Here is a 9,299-nt window from a genome sequence, read left to right as displayed (position 1 = left end):
AAAATTAAAATTGTCATACTAAAAAAAATACAAATTCATCATTGTCATCTAACAGATAATAGATATGCAGATTTCTGTGTATTTGTTCTTAACTCTACCAGGTCGATTTTTTCAAATCAAGAACCGCAAGAGACTTCTGGGCATGGTTACACACATCTGCAATTCTGGTACTTGGAAAGTCGAGGTAATAAAATTGCAAATTGGAGGCCACCTTGGATTCTAAGATGAAACTTGTTTAAAAAAACAAGAATAGTCCATGTGTGGCTTACTTATTGCTCCAAATCATTCTGATATGACCCAGAGGTCACCTGTAGTAATATTCTGAATCTCTTCTCTCTGTAGTCTTGGGTGCGAATGAATAGTTTTGTTTTATCATAAAGTATTGCCATTTACGCTTACACATCAATTTTTCCACTGTTGTTTTCTTTTAACTTAATTCTGTGCTGAGGCAGTTATGCTGTTCCCAGACAGGGAAGGGCATTTATCTGCGTTACCTCATGTGTGGCTCTGGATCCTCATCATTAGATCAACTGTGAGGATTTTTCCACCTGACCCATCCTTAGGTTTGATAGTCCTCCCTTATTTTATTACCTGCGGTGTTATATGCCTTTCCATCACTAAAACAAAAAGCCTGAGATAATAAACTTATACGTGGAATAGGTTTATTGTGATGTACAGTCAATTCATGATCATTAAGTTCATTGCTTGGGGCCTGTAGTAAGGCTTCATTACAGGAGAATTCAGTAGAGCAAAACACGTCATGGCCAGGGTGGAAAAGAGGAAGAGGAAGAAGCACCTGAGAAGAACTTCAGAACAATTTTTGAGGTCTTGTCTCCAGTCATCCAAGGACTTACCACTGGGCCCCACCCCTTAGATATTGCTACACTTTTAGCACATAGGTGTTTTGAGGGACATTTATGATCCACACACTATGGTCTGAGGATAGTAAATATAAAATTTTAGACATAAGCCACTGGCAGGTTTTAAGTTGTATGCTGCTTATGTGGTAGAATATTGTGGTAGAATATTGTACCGTATGAACTGTTAAGTCCTTCTCCAGCATCTCCATTCTGATACCCCACTTACCCTTAGCCACTACGAAGCAGATCAGCTGTGGAAGCACCACAGTGCTTGTGTGCTCGCAGCTTTGGGTTGTTCAAGAATAGCTCTGAAGCACAGCAGCACCTGTGGAGGTGATCCGGTCAAGCCACAGAGAGCACTCCAAGCGCTGCCTTTAAGTGAGAAGGTTAATGTTCTCAGCAAGGAAAGAGACAGCAATGGATGTTGAAATTGCAAAGATACATAGTAAGGACAGATCTTCACATGAGACTGCAAAGAGAAAAAAGGAAACCCATACTAGTTTTCTATTCTTATTGGAAACTGCAAAAGTTATAGCCTCAGCGTGGGGCAAGAGTGTTACCATCTGCCTCACTTGATCTCATTAGGTCAGTAGCGTGCTGATGCTGTGTCATCTTACCTCATCACAGAAGGAAATGTGTGTGAACACACCACACACACACACACACACACACACACACGCACACACACACACACAGAGGGGGAGAGAGAGAGGGAGAGAGAGAGAGAGGAGATGGGAGATGGAGACAGACCAAGAGAACATCTACATAATTTGTTACAATATATAGTTATAACTTTTCTATTTTAGTACTTACTGATGCTGGTCCACTTTATAAATTAAGCCTTACCATGGGTGTGTAATTATAGGAACAAACATTATTATTTGGTTTGCTATCACCTGGGTTTTGTCTGTATACTATAATTCCTGGAAACTAGCTGATAGTTATTGATCAAAGTTAGTCAAAAACTTGCGTAAAAGCCTGAGGGGTGTCTGCACCTTGCGTTGAAACCCAGTGACAGACACTGCCTGTGTTCTTTGAGCAAAGGCTTATTTCAATCTACAGGTGAAGTCAGTTTGAACTGTCAATTGGACACAACCTAAAATCAGTTGTAAGAAGAGTCAATGGGAGAATTTTCTAGACCAGGATGACAAGTAACATTATATGGACTGAACAATTTTATATATATATACATATACATACACATATTTATGGTTGCATGTCATAGCTATTAGTGAATAAAGAGACCTTGACTTTTAACAAGAGCTAGGAGGAGTACATGGGAAAGTTTGATGGGAAGAATGGGAGTGAGCAGTATTATATTATAATCTCAAAAGCACTATTTTTAAAAGCACTTTTAGATTCACACACACAAAAATAGAAAGACCATCTACTCCCACTCCTCCACTTTTCTCCACTATTTCTTCTGCTACAAACAACTTGTCCTGCTGTAGTACATTCGTTACAGTTTATGAGTCTACAGCAATTCATCATTATCATTAGTCTGCCTAGTGTGGGATTCCCTTCTCTATACTGTGAATATCATTGCTTAATAAAGGACTGCTTTGGACCTATAGCAGAATAGAACAGAGCTAGGTGGGGGAAAACTAAACTGAATACTTGGAGAAAGGAGGCAGAGCAGGGAGAAGCCATGTAACCCCACCGGAGACAGATGACAGAACTTTGCCACAGAGATGAATAGAAATGGGTTAAATTAAAATTATAAGAGTTATCTAATAAGAGGCCAGAGATAATGGACCAAGCAGTGATTTAATTAATAGAGTTTCTGTGTTATTATTTCTGGGCTAAGTGGTCAGGAACTAACTAGCGGTCCTATTACAACAGCCTGCCATTTCCACTAGGCTTCATTCTTTGTGTTGTGCTGTGCTGGGAGTTTTGACAAAGGCATAATCACCAGTGCCCTCAGAAGGGTTCAGGATACGCAACTCTGAAATGTGTTACTGCAGCATAGAGATTATTCTGAGCTGAAGCAGGCTTGGAAAAAACTTCCCACTGTCCCGTTTTTGCCTACACACAGTAATCTCACTTGTAGAGGTTTTCCCTTCCCCTAAATGAAAAGGAGAATAATTCTTGATTTTTATAATAGAGAGGACTTGAATTTGCTTAACAAATTTCACTAGAGAACCTGATATATAATTTTTAACCTCTTAATCCTAACTTGCCTTTTTTGGGGATCCAAGTCCTGATGTGGGAATTCCCTCTGTAAGCTGTGAATACCATTGGTGAATAAAGAAACTGCTGTGGCCGGTTGATAGTGCCGAGTTTAGGTAGGCATGGAAAACTGAACCGAATGTTGGAAGAAAGAAGAGCAAAGTTGGAGAAAAGTCATGTAGCTCTGCCGGAGACAGATGCCAAAACTTTAGCCAGTAAGCCACAACCACATGGTGATACACAAATTAATAGAAATGGGTTAAATTGATATGTAAGAGTTAGCCATTAAGAAGCTAGAGTTAATGGACCAAGCAGTTATTTAATTAATACAGTTTCTGTGTCATTATTTCAGGGCTAAGTGGCTGGGAACCAACAAGCAGCCCTCTACAACGAAGTCCTCTATTCTTTTGTTGTTATCTATAGAAAGTTTCCTTTTCACCCTCTCCCTCAACTGTTCAGTCCCAAAGAAACACACAGAGGCTTATATTAATTGTAAACTGGTTGGCCTATTGGTTCAGGCTTATTGATAACTAGCTCTTAATACCTGAATTAACCCATAATTATTGTCTGTGTTTTGCCATGTAGCTTGGTATCTTTTCTCAGTGCAGCATTCTTATCTTGCTTCCTCTGTGTCTAGCTGATGACTCACTCTTTGCCTTTCCTCTTCCCAGAATTCTGTTAGTGGTTGCCCCATCTATACTTCCTATCTGGCTACTGATCAATCAACATATTATTAAATCAGTATTAATGACAAATCTTTGCAGTGTACAAGATCATTATCCCACAGCAGTGGTCACTTCTCTCTTTTTCTCAATATTACACACATTGGTGGGCCTCACCACCTATTTTAGTTTTGCGTGTGTTCTGTGGAGCCCCTGCTCACACGAGAAGGTAAACTATTCCTTTTTTATGCCTTTGCTTCTAATAATCTGTCTGTCTTTTTTTGGCTTAATTTTCAGACTCCATATATAACACTTTAGAGAATAAAGAAAAAATTCTCTTCTTTACCTTGCTGTAGTTTCATTCAGGACAAATGTTTCACTCTGTGTGCCTATTATGTGCTTTCTCTCCCTCTGTTTACCTAGAAACCACTGGTAAGTTTGCTCTATGTATTTTCATATTTTCTAAATTTTAAATATCAGATAGTTACAATTGTATAGTATGTAATCTTTTCAGACCCACTTTTTTCTTGTTTATTTTTTGGTTAAATCATGTTTAGTACTCTGCTCTCTGCTTTCCATATATTTTTGCAAGACATCTGTCTTAGTTAGGGTTTCTGTTGCTATGAAGAGACACCATGACCATGGCAACTCTTCTATAGGAAGATATTTAATTGTGATGGTTCACTTAAAGTTCAGAAGTTTATCCTATTACCATCATGCAGGAAATGTGGTGGTATGCAGGTTGGCATGGTGTTGGAGAAGGGCTGAAAGCCCTACATCTTGACTTGCAGATAAGAGGAAGTTATCTGAGATACTGGGTGAAGCTTGAGCATACAGGAGACAGCAAAGCCTGACTCCACAGTGACACACTTCCTCCAGCAAAGCCAAACCTACTCCAACAAAGCCATACCTCCTAATAGTGCCACTCTCTTTGAGGTCTATTTTCTTTCAAACCACCACAACAATCAAGTGTGAATGACAAAAAAATTTCACTTCAAAATGCTGTGATGGTAAGGTGAACACCCTCTTTGACAAATCACACAATGCTGATGAAATCACAATTGCAGACCAGCTTTTTAAAATTAACAATATACCTTACAGTAGTACTTTCTTTTAAAGCTATCTATCTATCTATCTATCTATCTATCTATCTATCTATCTATCTATCTATCTATCTATCTATCTATCTATCTTCCATCCATTTCAATCTATCTATCTTTCAGTGCTGAAGACTGAACCTAGGCATTGTGCATGCATGAAAAATATTCCACCCTTGATCAACCTATATACTGTCAAATTCTGTTTTGAAATTTCATATGATTTATCTTTTCTGGAAAGGTTTCCATAGGGAATGTTCTAAGAGAAGACACAAAAGTTGCTTTTGATCTCTGCTTCCTTAGTACAATATGTGATGGAGCAGAGGGCAAGCAATGAAAACACCAATATTCTGGATTATCTGTAGAAGCACAGTGTTTGTAATTATAACTGTGGGAGCTTGTGTGTGTGTGTGTGTGTGTGTTTACACTATAGTTGTTCCTATAACTGATCTTTGAGCCAGTTGCAACTTTAAAATATAGTTATTCAATTTATAAAAGTTAGATTTTTCTGATTAGATTATTGAAGGTATTGTGTGCATGTATGTGTCTGTATGTGCATACAAGCACATGCATGTATGCCTGCAGAGGACAAAGGAGAATACTGTGTTTCTTGCTCTATCACTTCCACTTTATAATTCCCTGAGGCAGGGCCTCTCACTAAATCAGAAGCTCTTCATTCTGACTGGGCTGGATGCCTCTCAAGGTCAGGGATCTGCTTGTCTCCTCATTCCAGTGTTGGGATTATAAACACGAAGAATGATGCCAGCCTTTCCCTGGGTCCTGGGGATTGGGACCCAGGTCCTCATGCTTGCAGAGTCAGCACTCTTAACTTCTTCCTTGCTCAGAGCTCATGTATTTTCACAGAATCCCCAGGCAATACTTACACAAAGACATCTCTTTGATAGTAAGATAGATACCAGATTTGGTGTCAGAAAATGTGGCTTGGCTTCCAGTTATCACTCTTAATTAACACACCAGATATTTATTTAGCTTTTTCATGCATCAGACCCTCTACTAGGCTCTGAATTGACACAGTAGTGAGATTAACAATTATGTTCTCTAACTTAATGATTCCACATGCAAGAAGTGGATGTTAATCAAGAAGCATGCCAAAAAAATCTTATTTGTTAACTCTCTTTGGGACTGAAGAAGCAAAAATACCATAACAAAACATTAACAGAGAGGTTTGGTTTAGTCTGGAATGGGGTTGGTTGTTCTCTTTACCCTGAGATAATGACCTTGACAAAAAATTCTATTTAAATATTGCTAGGACAGAATGCCTGCCACCCATGCACAGAAAGTCCATATGGCTTAGGGCACAGGACAGAAGGATGAAGCTGTGGAATTAATTCTTTAATATATGTCCTTTTGGGGGTAAATCACCAGGGACTCTGGGTCTCTAATATTCTCTACTCTGCTCTACCATACTTTTTTTCAAGTCTCCCAATCATGTTTAACAATTCTTACACTTAGAGTTATTAAAAGTCCAAACAAGCTGTCAATAAATCTAGCATGATTTTAGAATTTTAGTTATTTCTGCAACGATCCTCCAGGCTTCTAAGTTGATTAGATGTCAATTACTCATTTATTGAAAAAATGCATTTAATACACAAGATCTGTTCCTCTGCTACAGATGGCTGAGACCTGCACAGGGTCAATGGCTCTTGCTTACACCCTCACCTCACTTCTCCATAGTCTTGCTGTTATGCTTTGCTATGGTTCAAATTTATCTGCTTTCCCCCACCAGTTCATGTTTTGAGAGCATAGCCCCAGTGCAACAGTGCTAAGAAGCAGGACCGTTAATGCTGCTACCCTAGAAGTGGGCTCTTTGTCAAAGTGAATTTCTTTTTTTGTTTACTGAGGTTTCCATTGCCAGAGATTTCTGTCCTGCCTAATCCCACAGCTGCTAAGTCCCAAAGAATTACACAGAGGTCTACATTAATTATAAACTGATTGGCCCATTAGCTCAGACTTCTTATTAACTAATTCTTATAACTTGCAACAGCCCATAATTCTTGTCTGTGTTACCATGTGGCTTGGTGCCTTTTTCAGTGAGGCAGTCACATCTTGCTTGCTCTGTGTCTGGGAGACAACTGCAGACTTCCCTCTTGCCAGAATTTTCATTGCCCTGCTTCTACTTCCTGTCTTGTTGCCCCACCTATATTTCCTGTCTGGCTACTGGTCAATCAGCGTTTATTTGAAATTCAAGTGATAGGGTACAGACCATTGTCCCACAGCATCCCACCATTTTTATTTTGTCTCTAGCTTTATTTTTTCCTATTTCCCTTTCCGCTGCCTCTCCCTCCCTGTACTCACCCTCTCTCTGTAGTAAAGAGGAGTGCCAGGCTGCGTTCCTATGCCCTGATCCTGGTTAGCTTTACACCCGAAATAATTACATGGAAACTATAGTCATTTAAACACTGCCTGGCCCATTATATCTAGCCTCTTACTGGCTAACTCTCACATCTTGTTTCAACCCATTTCTAACAATCTGTATGTCACCACAAGCTCGTGGTTTACTGAGGAAGATTCAGCATGTCTGACCTGGCAGCTTCATGGCGGACAGCTCTCTGCCTCTGCCTCCTTTCTCCCAGCATTCTTTTCTATCTACTCCACCTATCTAAGCTGCTGTCCTATCAAAACGCCAAGGCAATCTCTTTATTTAATCAATGAAAGCAGCATATAGACAGAAGGCCCTCCTACTCCACCTACCATGCTTCTTGGACCTTGTGCCTTCTACCACAGATAATAATATCCTTACCAGATATGAACTCTTCAATTTATATTCCCACCCTCTAGAACTGTAATAAAATTTTGTTCTTTATAAATTACCCACTATCAAATTTTCTATTATAACATCATGAAATGAATTGCAGCAACATTATTATGTCCAATGGATCAGCAGAGAAGAAAAGGCTGAGGCAAAGGTAGAACCACCACGTATTAATACACTGAAGAGCTGAGTGTAGTGGTTGGCTGCAGTGGAACAGTGCTTTGCAGGCAGGACCACTGTTACTACCACTGTGCTAATTTTGAGATCAAGATGTTTTGTTACATGGGAGACATGCAATGCAGACATCCCTACTTTCCAGGGATTCATGCAATGCTGGCAGTGAGGAACTGTAGGAAATTCCATGATTTTTGTTTTGTTGTTGTTGTTTAACTCTTTAAAAGCATATATGATCTCTTCAGAAATCTGAAACTCGACCCAAATAAGAAACTTAAAAATACAAATGAATTTTCCTATAAGGCCAGACTTTGTAAATTTAATTGAGTTACATTTTAACTTTTTGCTAGCTAATTTTGATTGTCAGCTTGATAGAATTTAGAATCCCTGTGAAGACCCACTTCTGGGTAGAACTACAAAAGTGTTTCTATGAAGCTTTAACTAATTAAGGAAGAATCGATCTAAATGTGGGCAGTGCTGGCTCATGAACTGGGGTCCCTGACTAAAGGAAAAAAGCAAAAAGCAAAAGGTAGGCAAGCACCAGCATTCAGCTCTCTGCTTCCTGACTGTGGTGGCACTGTGACCTCCTGCTTTACAATCCTGCCTCAAGTCAACCCTCTCTGCCGTGATAGACGCTATCATCAGACTGTGAGTCCTAAATACGCTCTTCCTTCTCTGAGAGGCTTCTGTCAGACATTTTGTCACACAAGCTGAGAAAGGTAATCAACCCATGACTTCTCTCCTGACTGACCTCTTTCCACCAGGAATCCTGCTTCTGGTCTTTGCCCTAGGTGATAATTAAGGCCATTGCTGCTGAACCTGGATCATGTGCTGAGCCTCCTGTCAAAATAATTGTAAGGTTTATTGGACATGTTGGAAACAGCAGATGACAAGGGAAGATTTTTCTCCTAGTGTTTATAAGCTTGCCCTCGCCCACCAATGTCTTTCTGCATTGTTATAGCACCTGTTCTATTAGAATGATCTATTAGAAACATTCCTTGCGTTTTAGAATGTCTTGTATATCATGGTCCTTGTTAAAATAATATGCTACTGAAGAAAAACAAACAATTCTAGTGATCCCACTCAAACAATTATAGCAGCACCAATCAGTTAAACTGGGTTTTGTGTCCCATGCCTGCAATCACATGGGCAGAGGATGAGGAATATAAACCTAGCCCTGGCTGCAAAGTGAGACTCTAACTCATAAGACAAAACAAAGAGAAGTAATTAATAACAGATACAGATCTTCTCACATATCCCTTTATCTTTATCCCAAATTTCTGCTATTTTATTGTACATCCAGGTCTTCCACAGCAGACACTGTGAGGCCATCAAGTATGCTCTAGGAAGGATTTCTGTGCTTCTGGCTGAAAGTCTCATGAGAAGATCTGTTTTCTGCTTCCCCCTGAGAGTACTGTGCTGCTGCTGTGTCTGTCCTGATGATATAGGAGCCCGCTTTAGATTGGAGCTCTGTTCTGTAACCTCCATGGAAGCTCATATTTATTCTGGGTGTCTTTTGTTATGATGCTTATTTTATTTATGTTTGTGCTTCTGGAGATTGAAC

Source organism: Myodes glareolus, chromosome 2 (assembly GCF_982192425.1).
Source record: "Myodes glareolus chromosome 2, mMyoGla1.1, whole genome shotgun sequence".
Classification (NCBI taxonomy): domain Eukaryota; kingdom Metazoa; phylum Chordata; class Mammalia; order Rodentia; family Cricetidae; genus Myodes; species Myodes glareolus.
This window is presented reverse-complemented; position numbering follows the sequence as displayed.